The sequence below is a fragment of the Lynx canadensis genome, chromosome A2 (assembly GCF_007474595.2).
Source record: "Lynx canadensis isolate LIC74 chromosome A2, mLynCan4.pri.v2, whole genome shotgun sequence".
Classification (NCBI taxonomy): Eukaryota; Metazoa; Chordata; class Mammalia; order Carnivora; family Felidae; genus Lynx; species Lynx canadensis.
This window is the reverse complement of record NC_044304.2, coordinates 32,228,842-32,244,958: the sequence shown is the minus strand read 5'-3', so window position 1 is coordinate 32,244,958 and position 16,117 is coordinate 32,228,842.

Below are 16,117 nucleotides of genomic sequence, written 5' to 3'. Positions count from 1 at the left end.
GATCAGGAAACATGGCCCACAGTCCCAGCCATAAAAGAGCAGAGTGGGAATGTGAATTCAAATGTTTTGGACTCTAGGGTAGAGTTCTCAACCTCAGCACTTTTGACATTTTGGACTGGATAGTCCTTTGTTGTGGGGACTGTCTTGGGCATCGTAGGACTGAGCACTATCCTCAGTTGCTTATTAGGTGCCACTGGCACTCCCCTCCACACCCCACCCTCCCACCCCTGCCAACTGCCAGGTTGTGCCAAGTTGGAACAACCAACAATGTGTCCGGATTTGCCATATTTGCCCTGGGGGTGGGATGCAAAATCGCCTCTGGTTTGCAACCACTGCTCTAAAGCTCCTGTCTTAAGCGCTAAGCTTTTCTGCCTGCCTTTCAATTTAGGTCAAGATCACCCTCTGCGGAATGGGCCCCCAGGAAACTTGTTCCAGTCTATGCACATCTGGGCCTTGGCCAATGTGTAGTTTCTCCCTCATTCTACCTAGGAAGGAAATGCCTGCCACCCACAATCTGGGGTGGTTTGGGATGTGTACCCAAAGCTAAAATTAATAAAAAAAAATAATGAATTGCCCTGCTCTCATTACCAGACATCTGAGCCAGAACTGGATCCATGTGCGCTGGGATGAGATTGTTAGAAGGGGAGGGGAGTGGGAAGGCTTATTCAAGCTCAGAGCACTCACTATTTCACTTAGAATTAATTTGAGGAAGAAATAGAATAAGAACAGCAAAGTCATCAAAGATGATGGCTTTTCCTTTATGGCCCTTGGCGTCAGAACAAAGAGCCTATTTTTGTGGTCTTTTTGGATATCCAGAATAAAGGGAATAAAAATGTTTAGGTAATGTTTGGATGGTTTGGGGACCGTGCATACATTAGTGATAGGTCAATTAATATCTGAACAGTTCAAAGAGGCAATTATTTTAATTTATAAATCACTTCAGAGGTAGGGAACTGCCATCCCTTCATGTGGTTTTTACAAATAAGAGCGCTCATTGTTACGTGTGTTTGTGTGCGTGTGCGTTTCTACCCGTGTCATTCTATCTGGCCTGAATTTTCCGACCAGATCGCATACCTCGGTGATTATGTATTTGTCTCTAGAGCACTGCCAGATACATAAAGCATTGTATCTGCAATTTGACCCCTGGCTGAGACCACCCTATTTTTCGAGTTTTCACTATGCTGGAAGGTACCACCATGCACGGTGCTGCTTCCAGAAACGGACTTCTTACATTACACTCTAAATGGCAGAGTCTGGGAGCTAAGACTCCCCAGAGGGTTATAATGCCTCTTGGTAATCACTCAAAGAGGGGAGAGAGCCCGAGTGATTTCTGGGCACAGGGGGTTTATTAGACACTTTAACAGTCGGTGAAAAGTCCTCCAGTGGCAACTTAGAGCTTTCCTTTAAAACCATGTCATAAGCATCCCTTTATTTTATTTTATTTTATTTTATTTTATTTTATTTTATCTCATTTTCTTTCCTTTTCTTTCCTTTTCTTTTATCTTATTTAATCTTATTTTATCTTATTTTGTTTGGCTGGGTTCAGTTTGGTTGGTTTTATTTATTTTGTTAAAGATTTTATTTTGAAATAATCTCTACACCCAACGTGGGGCTCGAACCCACAACCCTGAGTTCAAGAGTCGCATTCTCCTCTGACTAGGCCAGCCAGGTGCCCCTATCTTATTTATTTTTAATTACTGGGTAACAACAAAGTACCATGCACTATGCAAGACAAAAACAGTCCGGTGGTGAAGGCAAACTAGGAAGCTGGAAGTTATAGTACAGTGTGATTAGTGCGATCATGGAAGATGTATAAGTGACGAAGCAAGACTGAAGAAAATATGTTGGTTGGGGAAGCTTCCAGAAGGGAGTGAGCTCTGCTTCCGAGCTGAAAGGTGAATAGGTGTTAGTTTGGTGAGATTTCAGTTAAGACTCATAAAGATCCAGGCAATCATAAATTCACTGATAGCCTTTGCCATTACATATGCCCCTTCCCTTTTCATTGAAGTTTCTTCTATTGCAAATAAATACAAAGACCATTATATAGTCTCTATTTATGCCCTTGGTGTCATTAATTAAAACATCACAAGTATTACTGAGCATCTGCTTCATGCCTGGCACTATTCTAGATGCTAAGGTACCACCTGCAGACCACAGACCATTCCTACTTTCAGGGAGTTTCATTTTAGTGATGGAGACAGACGGCAGCAGGAAATCAAAGCAGAGGTATTCCCACAGCCTCGATGCTGCGAAGACGAGAAATGACAGGGTCATGTGAAAGGCTGTGCCCTGGGACAGAGGAAGAGGTCTCTGAGAAGGTGACATTTCAGCTGAAACTGGAACCAATGGGAGCCATCCCTGAGATCGGTGGGGAAGGTAGTCCAGCCCAGGGAACGGCACAGGCCTTGGGGCGGGATGATCATGACCTTGTGGGGAAGCCGAGATCAGCGAAGGCACATCATGGAAGACCTTGTGGGCCATGCTAAGATGTCTGGATACCGTTCAGCTTGGATCTTGCAGTCAGTCCTTTTTAGGATTGGACAATATTAAATGCGTTCCACTGGCTGGAATGAGTGATCTTTCTTTGCACTGTGGCACATCCCAATATTCAGCGATGAAACGTTTTGTTAGATTTCCACTTTCTACCTTGACGTGATATACCTTTTGGCGCAATGCACTTCACGGGGAGAGAACAGACCAGGTGGCCTGAGTAACAACCTTTAATTAGAGCCATGCCCATTTGGGCCCAAAGACCAGGCTGCTGGGAGCTGACCAATTGTTCAGGCCTTTTCTTGAAGGAAGAGCAAAACGATTCTCCTCCACGGTAATCCCAGCTCTCCACAGGGGCGACGTGTCCAGTCCGAGTGGGATTTCTATCTGTGCTGGCCTGCTGCCTCATCAATAATTAATTCCCTTCCTTAATCACAGGAAATGTTTGGGAAACTGAAGTGAGGAGGAGAGGGTCATCAGCAGGGATGTGTGTGTTCCAAGGGCTCCCTTGTGCATTTGCTGGTTCCCCTCCTGCCTCAGCCCCGAACGACGGCAAGAGTGCACGTTTACAAGCAGGTGCACATGGGTGCCCACCTCAGGTCCGCTCCCTGCTGGTTGTATGGCCTCAGTTCCCCGAGTCTGTCAAATGGAGCTAACGCTTAGCTCATATGGCTGTGATGACAGAAACCTCAGGAAACTCTCCTACTCTCTGTAGATTTTCTCACGTTTACACAGCAGCTTTACTTCTCTGGATTCTACTTTTTTAGCAGACTCTCAGGCTTTAAAGCCTGCAAACCAAGCATTCATATTTCCTCTGTGGCCATTGTCTTCAACTGGAAATGAGAACAGAAAATTATTAACTTGGCTTCATTTTATCATCACCAAAGAGTGGCAGTTAATCAAGGTGCTGCTTACAAAGAAAACCTTGAGATCCTCTTTCTGATGAAAGCCTCACCTACAGGCCACTGTTTGTTACTGAAATCGTATCAGTGCCTTGTAAAAGTCAGAAATAGAAAACAAGATGAGGGCTGGAGCAGGAGAAGCTTGAAAGGCAGAATTCTTAGGGAAGTGAACTTATATTTGGCTCACCTGTAACAAGTTACATCCTATTGTTAGGAAAACATGATCATGGTATTACAAAACGTTTACGGATGTACGGTTAAACATTTTTCTTTTGGTGTTCTAATGGCATTATCTCATTGCATTCAAACAAAGAATGTTTGCTATTATGGAAAGTGAGTTAATAGCGTTTTAATAGCGTTCTGCTTGGAACTGCATTTATTTTGAAACTTTTCAAATGGTTATTTTGAGAGGGGAGGGTACCCTTCAGAATCATACATCCCATCTCTTCCTTCTGAAGTTTGTTTTGCAGCAGTTCATCTCAGTACGCAGAGGCAGTGGCAGGCCATGTGACGTTGAAAGAAATCTAGATGGGGACTTGCTTTGTGATGAACTGCTAACACTTCACACGGGTGGAAGTGTAGTGGCAGAGGTGACATCTTAGGTTCTGGAATTAGACAAGCTAAGGTTCAAGTCCAGCTCCGTCCCTTACCGCTGTGTGACCGCATGGCAGATTATACTTTATGTCAGCCTCAGTTTACCTGCCTGTAAAATGGAGGTAACACAGTAGTGTTTACCATAAATGTTGTAATTAGATTTAAATATCATAAGCCTCATAACAACACTTAAAATGGTACCTGCTACATAGTAAGAGTTCAGAAAAAAAAAATCATTATTGTCAACACCAATGAACTGTGTTACTTTTAGCAGGTGTTTTACCGCCCAGGCTTTCAATTCCTTACTTCCAAATTAGGAGATTTGGACTAGAATCAATATTTCTCCCAGTTAATCATTCTTACACAGCCCTCAAAATTTTTGCTGTTTAAGAGGGGAAAATATCCCTGCAGTACAGCCCTGGAAAGAATAAAGCCAAATGCGCAGATATTCAGTATATCTGTGTAAATCTACACGTTTAAAATAAATCTGTCATTTAATGTAGATGTGTTACCCCAACATGTTATTGTGAAAATCCTGTCACTTGAGGTTCGACCCATTCACAGGTATGTCTGGACGCCATAGCTATACCAAATGGATTACCAACACCTTGCATGCCTTGGACTTGTCCAGAGCTATACTAGTTATCTTTTTGTTTCAAATATACATTAATATAGACACATGTGAAACCAGTAGGTACAGTGTAGCAACTAAGAGCAGACCCTGGAGCCAGATAGCCCGGGTTCAAATCCCAGCTCAGCCACTTGCTAGCTTTGTGTTGATGGGCAAGCCATTTAACGTACCTGTGCCTCAGTTTCCTCATCCGTAAAATCAAGACAATGTGAATCCATTTAAGCGTGTTACTGTGAGTTGTTACATGTACAGCGCTTAGAACAATGCCTGCCCTACCAGCATCTCATCAGCTCATCAGTGAGCTGTGCCTACCAACATGTGCGAATACATCACACTTCAACAAGCGCTGTCTAGGATCATCTCTATGTTCCTTTTTGGCTCTGAAGCCTTTAAGGAGTTGAGAAGGAGATCTGGCTCCTAATACTCTATTCTTGAAGTAGACGCTTAATATCGGTGGCTCAGATTTTTCCCCTCTACAACTATTTCCCTACCACCTCTCTCTAGGTACTCCCTGCATGTGGCAAGGTTGAGAATGGATAATGAGTCTGTATGTGAATAGCTTTGACTCCCCCCAAAACTTGACAGTAGAAGATCCTATTATTAATTGGCCGCCTATGACTCTTTAGTCTGAGCAGAGGATCGATGTGAGAACCAAATGTTGATTGGTGAGTCTCTACTGCCTAAGCAAAACCACAGGGGAAAAGAAAACCATTTCTCTAGCTACAGCTTTCCTGCCAGCAACATTGAAGAAAATGAGACATAACGTGAATTCCATATGTCCAAATATATTACTATTCCATTCGGTCATAAAAAATAAGTCTCTCCGGCCTACCATATCTGAAACCCAAATTGTTTGTATTTCAGACTCAAATCCTTCCTCTAAATCTTCACACACCTGCATCATGTTGACATGCGAAGTAAGCATGATTCATTGAAAAGTGTGAGATGTCTGTCCAAAAAGAAGCTGCATGAGGATAAGGGAGTCTACGTGCCCAGAGATAGGAAATAAAATATACAGATGGTAGTAGTGTGGCAAATAGATTGTAGCTTCATATGTATTGGCAGAAATTCAAAGGGACAAATCAAGCGCTTGAACTACTCAAGTAGAATTACTTTGTGTTTAGTTATTATGTCTCCGATGAGAAAGTTTTTGTAAATCACAATGAACTGGTGATTACGCTCTTAGATACACTACAGCACGTTTTAATAGACCACAGAGCCCCTGTACCTTTCTGCTTGAATGTGGTCACGTTTCATGTTGGGTAATAGACAAGTTCTTGTGTCAAGCTATACACATGTGGACAGACCTAAACAAGGGCGGCAACAAGGGTTGGTTACCGAGTGAAGCCAAGGGCAGGGGAAATTGTTGAACCCAACGTTGGTTTTGTTTGGTTTGAAAAGAGATCATCCAAAGTCAAGAGAACATGTATGGTTTGGTTTTTTTTCACTTCATCTGTTACCTTTCATCTGTTCACTTCATCTGTTACTTGGAAGGAACAGTAATTCCCTCATCAGAGATGATCGAGTTCTCCAGAATCCATTTGTAGGTTTTCGAGAGTGAATTTACCATGGCTGTGATTACACTCTACCCATTCCTACGAAGATTTGATAATGTTTTTTAGATAGGAAGATTATAATGAGTATTATATGTTACTAAATTAAAACTCATTCAATAAATTTGGCATCATATTGGGTTATAGCTAGTATTTAGGGTGTGTAATATCCTCCTCCAGTAACTTTTTTTGTAAACCCAATCCATTTTATACACCTAGGTCAGATTATTAATTAGGATGAGATTATCTTTGTCTCACTGCACCATTTTTCCACCAATGTCCTTTCAGAGATTATTTTTAAGTTTTTTAATTTACTTTGAGAGAGCGAGAGAGAGAGAGAGAGAGAGAGAGCAAGCACGAGTGAGGGAGGGACAGAAAGAGAGAATCCCAAACACTGTCAGCACAGAGCCCGACACAGGGCTCGAACTCACGAACCACAAGAACATGACCTGAGCTGAAACCTAGAGTCCGCTGCTTAACTGACTGAGCCACACAGATGCCCCTCAGAGATGAGCTTCCTTGCTTTTCTCACCCTGCAAGGCCGTAAAGGGTTCTGTACAGGAACTGGGTTCCTGACGAGTTTTGGTTCTTCAGAGCTGCCCACACCACCCTTCTAATAAAATTCCTATTTTGTTTATATTAGGCAAAGCCTATTTCTGGCTCTTGCACCTAAGCAAGCCCATCTAGTATAAGATACTAAACAAAATGTCACATACATACACACTAAATATATAATATTTATCTTATTTATTGAGAATTTACCACCCTTGGCTCTATTCTACTCCTATTAACATGTAATAACCCATTTATGCTTACAACTTTATTAAGATACTCTTCCCTGCCCGCCCCCCACCATTTTTCAATGCGCTTATCTCTTTCCAACATTCCTTATAATTTTCCTACTAGGTTTATTGTTTTTGTGTCTTTCCCCCACTGGAATGTAAGCTCAGTGATATTTCTCAAGTGCCCAGGACAGTCTCTGACACATGGCAGGGACTCAATAAATATGTGTTTAATTAATTGACTAGTTAATTGATGAGCTACATGATATTATTTGGTTTACTACAAATATTCCTGTAAATCCACAACCTTCTTCTACCTACCTTGCAGGACCTGCTTAGGTAAAATGTTTGCTCTCCTTTCTAAAGCTTTTTAAGTATGGGCTAGATTTTCACATCTGTGCTCTTGCCCAGCAACAGGGGACTAGATCAAATGACCTCCTGAGAGCTGTCTGGCCCTTGACATTCTAATTCAATTCCACTTAAATGTCCTAAAAGTAATTTGTAGAGAAATTCTTTTCCTCCTCCTCTCCCCAATTGGCGTGCACATTTATCTAATTATTTCCTTGGTAGATTGACCTAGCTTTGAAGGAGTACCGTGTCAGCTCTCATGCATTTTCCCTAAGCACTCACTTTATAAAACTAAGAGACTAAAGCCTCAGCTCTCTAGGGAATTAAGTTGCATTCAAATAAGATTAAGGATTTTTGAGTCACAAAAGCAAGGACAATCAGAGGCTAACTAAGAAGAGGCAATTGTTCAGCAAACTAATCCAGACATGTAATTCACAAAGGGACTCTCACAATTGGTCAGGGGGGAAAAAAATTGCCTGTGAAGGAATGGGCGGGCTGGACGGAGTGAGGGGAGACTTCTTCCTTCCAGAGTTTAAAACCCTGTCCCTCACTGCTTAGAGGGTGACTATGTTTATTTTCTAAATTTAGTCGATTGTGGCCCAATACCCTTCCAGTGAACTGGATTAGTTTAGAGCCTTAGAGAGAGCCTTGGATTCGATCTTGAGAGCCGGGTAGTTTCTCTAAAGAAGCAACGGATTGGTGAAGTGGTGTTGGGGTGAAGTGAAATCTATTGATGTTGATCTAAGAAGGTTCATTTGTCACCCCTCTTAACCTCTTGTAGGCCATGGACTTCCTCTCAGAATAATGTTTCTAAATGTGTAAAAGAAAGAGCATAAAATTTCAAAGCAAAGTAATTATATTGAATTCCATTTATCCATTTTTCCCCAAGACAGATCAGTAGTATAGATGTTTGTCAGTACATTAAATATCAAGGGCTAGCAGTAGGTCTGAAAATTTATGTCATTTTAAAGCGGTGATCAGGTTTTGGGGTGTTTTTTTATGTTTATTTTTGAGAGAGAGAGAGAGCGTGTGCAAGTGTGGGAGAGGCAGAGAGTCCAAAGGGGACAGAGGATCCAAAGCAGTCTCTGTGCTGTCTGCACAGAGCCCGACTTGGGAATCAAACTCATGAACCACGAGATCATGACCTGGGCTGAAGTCGGATGCTTAACCGACTAGGCCCCCCCCCAGGCATCCCTAAAGCGGTGACAAGTTTAAGTGATAGGTTGAAGTATTGCAACCTCTGTACTGTGAAGTGAAAACATCTACAATTTATGTACAGTACTGTGGTGTGTTGCCTATATTTGTAATCAAAGAAAATGCTAAATTTCAGTTAGATGTTAATAAAAAATACCGGTATCATCTTATGCAGGCTGCAGCTTCTAGACCAGGATGAGCACTTTGGGCATGGACACTGACCAGGCCGTGCAGCCTCCCCACTAAACACTACACCCGACTTCGCCATGAGATGCCTGTGGTTGCTGACATGTGTTTAAACTACTGCTCCACTAAGAAAATGTTCCCATTGACCAGGGCCCACAGTGAGAAAGCTTGAAAAATTGGAAAAAAAAAATATCAGTGCCTTGTGCTTAATGGAATGGCCTCTCTAGGCTGGTGAGCAAAGAGTCCGAGGTTGCCATTATAGAGTAAGAAGACCTCTGACAGGAGGGCGATCAACTTGTCCTGGTTTGCCCAGGACCATCCCAGTTTTTAAATGAAAAGCTCCCTGTTCGTGGAACCCCTCGGTCCCCGGTAAACCTGGATGGTTGATGGGTGCTCTGGAGTCAGAAACCACAGGGTGATCTGGGCCCAGTCTGTCTCCCCGAGTCTCAGCATCTTAGTCTCCAAATGGGAATAAAAATGCCCTTCTCACAAGGTTGGACTAAGGGTTAACTGTGATTCTGTATATTAAAGGCCTAGGACAGTGTCTGTCACATTGTAAGCACTGGAGACACAGTGATTATCACCATCATCACTGCTGTTATTATAACATTAACTCCCTTCCTTCTACCTTCTGCCATCCTCCAGGAAGAGCCATGCCTTTTTCTCAAGCACTCAAGGAAAATGACTTTTTAAACTTTCATAAACTACATATAAAAAATTCACAAATCAGAAGAAAAATTCTTTAGCCTCTCTAAGTTGTACACAGTCTTCTAGGCTCCTCTTGAAGTTTTCATGAAGAATTTGCTAACATCACATGCATGGTGAAATAATGTATTAGGCTGAACCCGATGAAACTGACAGTTTTGTAGGTCAAAAACCGTTGAATCCTTGATAATGTCATAGAGTTCAATGTGAGTGTATACTGAGTACAGGGCGTGGCATATGAGAGGCTGTCGTTTTATAAATAAATGTCATCCTTTCTTCCTTAATGATTCTGATATTAAAAGCCCTCTCCTTGGGGTGCCTGGGTTGCTCAGTCACTTAAGCATCCAACTCTTGATTTGGGCTCAGGTCATGATCTCAAGGTTCATGAGTTTGAGCCCCGCGTCGGGCTCAAACCTTGGAGCCTGCTTGGGATTCTCTCTCACTGTCCCCCCACCTCACCTGTGCTCTCTCTCTCTCAAAATAAATATATAAACATTTAAAAAATTTTTTAATAAAAGACATCTCCTTAATTCATTCTTCTGTTATCATCCCAGGTTTCCTATTAGATTTCAGACTTCATGTCTTTATATCCTTTACCATCAAGATAATGTATTAAACACTCAAGGAAAATGATTTTTTTAAACTTTCATAAACTGCATGTAAAAAAAATTCACAAATCAGAAGAAAAAGTCTTTAGTTTTGGAAACTGAACATTTGCTCCAGATACACTTGCCATTATGTATACCTCTTTTCTTGGCCAAGACTAATGTATTACCTTGTATTATCCTTTACCTTATATCTTGGGCCTAATCTTGACCATGTGATATTCCCCCCTATCTTTCACAATACCCAGTGTTCCAAAGAAACGTTAATTATGGACAGTTGATAAGGGAACTTTAAATGTCATAGAAACTAACTAAGAAACTTACATCACTAAGGTTTGGGGCTCAATGGAACATCATTAAAGAGAAAGCCCCCGACTAAATCTCTGGGGTAGAGCTGTCCAGGGTGGTAACCAGAGCCTCACGTGTTCATTGAGCACCTGAAATGTGGTTAGGCCAGATTTAGATATGTTGCCAATATAAAATACACCCTAGATTTCAAAGACATAGTAGTAAATAAAGGATGTGAAATGTATTATTAATAAGTTCACAGTGTTTGTATGTTGAAAAGATAATTTGGACATACTGAGTTAAATCAAAATGGTAAGATTAATCTCACCTGTTCCTTTTGATTTCTTTAAAAAAAATTTAATGCTTATTTATGTTAGAGAGAGAGAGAGAGAGACAGAGCACAAATGGGGGAGGGGCAGAGAGAGAGGGAGACACAGAATCGGAAGCAGACTCCAGCCTCCGAGCTGTCAGCACAGAGCCCAACCCAGGGCTTGAACTCACGGCCTGTGAGATCACAACCTGAGCTGAAGTCAGAAGCTTAACTGACTGAGCCACCCAGGCGCCCCCCTCTTGATTTCTTTTAATGTGACTACTAAAATATTTAAAAATTCATGTGTGAGACAACCCAAACGTCCATCAATAGATGAATGGATAAACAAAATGTGGTAAATATGTAAAATGGAATACCATTCAGTCTTACAGAGGAATGCAAGTCTGATACATGCTACATGGAGGAGGCTTGAAAACATTATGCCAAGTAAAATAAGTCAGACACAAATAGGCAAATATTGTATGATTCTACTTTTATGAGGTACCTAGAAGAGACAAATTCATAGAGAGAGAAAGTAGAACATAGGCAGCCAGGGGCTGGGGGGGATGGAAGGATGGAGAGTTAGAGTTTAATGAGTACCGAGTTTGGGATGATGAGAAATTTCTGGAAATGGTTAGTGATGGTAGCCCAACACGGTAAATGCCACTGAATTACACACTTAAAAACAGTTACAATGGTAAATTTTATGGTATGTGTATTTTACCACAATTCAAAGAAAATTCAGCTATGGCTCTCATATGTGGCTCACATTATATTTCTTTTGGACAGAGCTTCTCTCAAGAAGTTTAATAAAGGGCCAGGCACAAATGCCCTTCTATCTATACTACTGATGGTATTTCAGAGTTCAGCTTTTGAAAGTCAGAAGAAGCTAGGGTTCGCCTTCTGGCTCAGCCCCTGACTGGCTAAGGAATAATCCTAGAAGCTGTTACGCCTCAGTTTCCTCATCTACAAAGTGGGGATTATAAAATGCACCACCTAGGAGTGTTGTAAGTCTAAAAGGGAACATACATACTACACGGTGAGGAGTATAAGCACGAGAGGTGACCCTGAATAAATGGTACTCATTGCCACTCTAGATGGAAGCAGTCTTCCAATGTTAACAGTACCTAACTATTTTGCTAATGCCTGAGGAATAACCTGAAAGGCTCGAGAGCATTCTACTTACCTGGGTGAAAACCTGGTCAGTAAATGTCATCCCCATTCTGGAGACCACGGGAAAAGAGCTAAGTCCAACTCTATAGAAATAGCATTCATTTAAAATTTTTTTTATGTTTTTTTTTTTTTTTGAGAAAGAGAGAGAGCGAGCATGAGTGGGGGAGGGGCAGAAAGCGAGGGAGACACCGAATCTGAAGCAGGCTCCAGGCTCTGAGCTGTCGGCACAGAGCCCTGTGTGGGAATTGAACCCACGAATGGTGAGATCATGACCTGAGCTGAAGTCAGACGCTTAACCGACGCCCCAGAAATAGCATTCATTTTAGAACCTCCCTTCTCCTGTTGTTCCCGGTACGTCACCCCATGATGTGATACATGCCTTCCGAAAAAAATCTGTTGAGCACAAGTGTGTACTGAAAATAACCAAGATTGTAGAGCATGGAAGACTAGGGGCAAAGGACTCAAAACCTGCCCACTTTACAACCAAAGGACTAACAAAACCAACAGGTCCATGGGGAAAGAAGTGGGCCAGCTGAGGTGGGTGACTCTTCACGGCTAGAGGTTACTACAGCGGATCTTAAAAGGACACAGTCACACACACAAACAAAGTGTAAATGATGGCAGTGCCTTAGCTGGAGCAGGGCTGGCAGGTACTGGGACAATGTGGGTGGAAGTAGAGTTCTGAATCGTGGGAAGCCATTCAAGTGGGCACGGGAGGAAGGGCCACCATAAGCAGAGAGAGCTGAGCCAGGCTGAGGGTGCTCATCCCTTGAGAAGGACCCACAGGGGTGGGGCCTTATGCTGGAATATCCTCTAAAAACCCCTGAAAGGTCTGCTACCAATGTAGCAGGTCAAGTTGAGGACGTCTCCCTTTCTTGCTGTAGCTTTTAACCGGACTCCTGCTAACCCTGTTCCCCTTGGCTACGGAAAAAGAAAATCACATAAAAACCTTATGCCTTCTGCAGTCCCCTCTTACAATAACAAATGACCCAATTCCCACTACAGAGCCATACACGTTTTCTTTGTGCCAGGGGCAGGACCACATACATTATCCTATTTAATATTCACCCTGTCTCCACACATCTGGTGTTATTATGCCAATTTTAAAGTCATTACCTTGCTGAAAGGTCTCACAGCAAGTAAGTAGCATAGCATTCACATTAAGTCTGCTTATCTCACATCGTATGCTCTTACCACTGTACTGTACTTCCTGGTCATTTGAGCCTGCCTGTCATTTAGCTTATTTACAAATGTGACCAAATCCTTGAGCAGAATTTAGGTTCGGCTTTGCCTGAGCTCACCCCTCAACAAACTACCGCTGCCCGTTCTGAACCCACTCCATCTAACATTAGTGAAAATGGATGAAATGGTCCAGGCATCTTTCTTCTCTAAAGTACTTGGGAGAAGTGGAAGGTATCATTTCATGATCTAAGATCTCTAGCTCCGAGGCTATTATCATGAACTTATCTCCTGTCGGGGATGAAAATGAAAATCATTAGGCTGTAGGTTTTCTGCGTTCTCCTAAGGCTTCCAAAAGGTGACCTAAATGGAAGAGTGTCAAAGCAGAACCGGATATGTCCCAACTACCGGATCAGTCATGGTTAAGACTGATAGGATGCAAACAGGTCTTGAAGGCTAGCACAAAGGTCTGATGGGAGACAGTCTTGAATGAAATTCTGAAACGGCTTCAAGCAGGCTCCATGCTGTCAGCACAGAGCCTGACGCAGGACACTATCCCATGAAGTGTGAGATCATGACCTGAGCCCAAATCAAGAGTCAGACACTTAACCGACGGAGCCACCCAAGCGCCCTAGTACAGGATTTTTTTTTAATATGAAATTTGTTGTCAAATTGGTTTCCATACAACAGCCAGTGCTCATCCCAACAGGTGCCCTCCTCAATACTCATCACTCACCCTCCCCTCCCTCCCACCCCCCATCAACCCTCAGTTTGTTCTCAGTTGTTAAGAGTCTCTTATGTTTTGGCTCTCTCCCTCTCTAACCTTTTTTTTTCCTTCCCCTCCCCCATGGTCTTCTGGTTTTTTTTTTAAAGAGTTTAAATTCACTTATAGAAAGTATCCAAATCAAGGATGGCAAACTCCTGTGGATTGGTCAAATTTGGCTTGTACGTGGATTTTCTGAATGGCCAGGAACATATAAAAAGACTGAATTCAAAAGTGAAGCCAAAAAAAAAAAAAAAATTCATTATAGCTACCCTCCCTCCTTTATCTTGTCCTACCGCTCAGTTACACATTTGAAAACCCAGTCTCCTCCCCGAAGGCATTCAAATTTGAAACCCCTATCTTAAATGCATATGACACTATCTCTGTTGTATTAGCATTTACTCATCAGCACAGGCCAACACCCATCATACGGCCTATGACTTGAGCTATGCCGTTTCTATTTTGGGGGGGAAATGGATGCAAAGCTACATTCAGAGGTTGCCAATTAAGAGTAATTAAACATTTCACTTGCCTTAATAGGTCTAATTAGATTTGATTCACCTCTAATTTTATTACCAATGAGCATATTTTGATGATTATTTTATATCTTAACTTCAGAGGAGAGAAATGCTCATCTCTTCCTCTTAGGCTTTTTTCCTCCCCTTGAGGGATGTGATAGTGAGTGATCATCCATGTTCTTCCTGACTCTTGGTGCCACTACGTAGAGCCCATCTCAGAGCTGAGAATGGAATCAGGGGCGCTGGGGCAACTTTTGGCTTTGGATCACCTCCCTGAATTATTCATGTGGAGCCGGGTGGGTGAGGGTCCAGCCACAAAGATCCAGAACCAAGGCCAAGGAGGGATGCTGGTCTGGAGTAACTGAGGAAACCACCACTGGCGCCACTGACTTGGAATCTCCAAGTAGAACCGCATGACTTCAGCTCAGGTCCAGCTGCCCCTTGACCCCTACTACTTAGTCCTCTTGTGTTAACTACAAAGGGAGCTCTGATGAGCCAAGATGTCTCTCTGACCTAGTATAAACCTTTGAGTCATTTCTTTCAGCAACCCTGCAAGAGGTTTCAGAGAGCCTGGGGATTTTCAGAATAAACCCCAATCCCCAACCTCTAATTTTCCCCTTGTTGTACTCTTGTGATTATCCCATCGGTGTTAAGTTGATTGTATGTTTTTAGTATATTTACTGAGTACCTCTGATGCACAAAGCACTATTAGAGTCTTGGTCGGGGGGGTACAGAGGTGAACAGGACACAGATCCTGATCTTCAAGCATAACAACTAAGTATCATCTGGAGTGTCCTTGATAGTGGCAGAAGTGGATGTGATGTTGGAAGTGATGCCTTCAGAAGAATTCCAAGGCTCCAATGAGAATCAGCAGGAAGGTAGGCTCTGATCAAGTCACGGCATCTATTCTGCCACGGTGCAGAAGGACGGCAGAGTTTCCTTCCTGACCAGCAGCCTAACAAGGGAGATAATACTCTTGTCTCTTACCCAATCATCTATAATGTCATACAGAACAGAGAAAAATAATCACCAAAATTTGATCTGTATGGAATACACATCAGACGTTGGGTAGGTGCCTAATATACATTTACCCTTATCTTTTAAGAATACTTGGCATTGTTTCATCTTGATCACTAATGACTAGGCTTAGAACTGGGATTTGACTTACGAGGTTGGCACGGTTACCCCAGCTCTAGATGCAAAGGTACAAATTCTTACATTTCTATATGGTGATAGAGGAAGAGTGCCCTAGCAGTTAGAGGGTGCAGACGCTCGTAACGCATTCCACATTTACAGCCTTCGGCTTCCAAAACGTAAAATGCTGGGTCAACTTGATGATTTACCAAGTCCCTTCCAGCTTTTCCCATTCCACCAGGAAGCCTAGCTCACTCGCTTCACTCATGTGTGGAGGGACTTAACAAAAGTAACTTGACAGAAAATCGCCAAACCGCATGCATTTTCCTCCTCCATAAACACTCAAAAAGCTTGATTGTGTGTTGTCATCCCAAGAAAGGAAAAGGATGCTGCTGGAAGAACTCCATGCAATCCATCTGGGTGGGTTGTGGAGTCTGTGAAGTGATATGGTCAAGGAAGTGGCCTAGGGTACAATGACTTCAGGTATAAAACAAGGCAAGAGGGTTACTGGTCTCTAACAGTTGTGACCAGGTTACTGAAGGTACGTAGGGAGAATATGTTCTAATATCGACTACTAAATTGTTAACACTTTCTTTTTTTTAATTTTTTTTTCAACGTTTATTTATTTTTGGGACAGAGAGAGACAGAGCATGAACGGGGGAGGGGCAGAGAGACAGGGAGACACAGAATCGGAAACAGGCTCCAGGCTCTGAGCCATCAGCCCAGAGCCCGACGCGGGGCTCGAACTCACGGACCGCGAGA